Below are 1,652 nucleotides of genomic sequence, written 5' to 3'. Positions count from 1 at the left end.
CCTCTGTCATCCTATCCCCAATAAAACCAATTATTCCAGTTGCAAAATCAAAATGAGTTTCATGGATAATAGCATACCCAATGTGCTGACTCAGAATTGGGATAGCATCAAAATTTGAACATTTGTTCCCAAAGGCTTTGGTGATGCAATCAAAGAAGAAACTCCATTCTCTTCTGATATTAGCCTGTTTCAACTGTCCAAGTTTCGTCAGACTCTTTTCATATCCCAATTCAGCCATTAACTCCCGAAGGGCTGAGTCCTCTGGAACTGAGAAAGTACAATCCTCTGGAAGATGTAAAGCCCTGCGTACTGTACCAGGAGTGACTACAAAAGATGAATCACCCACTTGGAAGATAATACTGGGCGTTCCACGGTTACCACCATCATCAAAAACTCCAGTCCCCCAGAACCTCAGAACTTGTTGACTTGAAAATAATTCAGGCTGAGTTAAGGCGTACCCAACCTCACTATGTGCAAGAAGATCTTGCACAAAGTGCAATTCAGATGGAGCTTCAGCATGATCAAGAATTGCAGCATAGTTGTTTGGAACAAACTTTGCTCCATCAATGATTAAATCCTTTGGTGCCATGTGAAAAAATATTGAGATTCAAGTATGCCTGTTAGGTGTTTGAGATATCGTTGGACACCTGTCAGACATGCAGTAATAACGGTCAGTTACTGGGCTCGAGAAAACAGGTACTTACCCAGTTGCCTAGTTTCAAGGAAAAACCGTTCCATTAATCAAGAGAAATAGTTTTAATTCAAAATTTAAACCATTAGTACTGATTGAATTATTTTTCACTGCATCATTGATATTCTGAAAATACATCAGATGAAAATGACCAAGATAATTTAGATGAGTAAGTGCTGAAAATGAATCAGAACTTAATTAAAAACAAAATTTAAATGGTCATCAGAATATCAATCAGGATTTATCAACACAAGATAAAATAACTCAGAGACAAAATCTTGAAGTAAAAACAATTTTGATTAATATATCAAGTCAATACATTTATGAAATGGAAATTACATCAATACTTATACAAGATTTTCCCTAAGCTTCTAATCCTAACATCAACAGCTTTAGTCCTAGCTAAGAAGCCTGACAAAGCTGAGGATGAAGAAGAACAGGAAGAAGACAAGATTAAGTCATCTTCCTCTTCCTATCTTCGATGAACAAGATGGCGAGTCGTATGATTCGCTCTTGCTGACGGATACGACGAAGGTGAAGGTCTCTTCGAACGGCCACCAGATCACGTTTGATAACCTCTGGAAATTGAATCCAGAGATTGTGAGGGATGTTGGTGATAGGGTAGGGAGTTGGAATTCCATTCAAAAAGACATGCACAGTCTCATCACCGTAATTGTAGAACCAGCCAAATTCAGCCATTTGTGATAGAAAAAGAAAAACAAGACTGAATTTGTGATAAAAGTGTGATGAGAAGACTAATGTGAAGTGGTTGCTTATATAGGCAAGAGAATGCCAGGAGACGCAAAGATATTTAATGCTGACAGGTAGAATTAATTCTACCTCGTCTCCCTAGACTTTGAAAAAGAATAACAGTCATTGGAAAGAGGAAGCATGGTCTAGACCGCACAAGACACAAGAAATAGTGGACTATTCAAGTACAAATACCATTAATCCTAATCAT

Source organism: Apium graveolens, chromosome 3, assembly GCF_009905375.1.
Source record: "Apium graveolens cultivar Ventura chromosome 3, ASM990537v1, whole genome shotgun sequence".
In the NCBI taxonomy this organism is placed as follows: Eukaryota; Viridiplantae; Streptophyta; class Magnoliopsida; order Apiales; family Apiaceae; genus Apium; species Apium graveolens.
The sequence above is the reverse complement of the archived record's forward strand: the minus strand, read 5'-3'. Positions refer to the sequence as shown.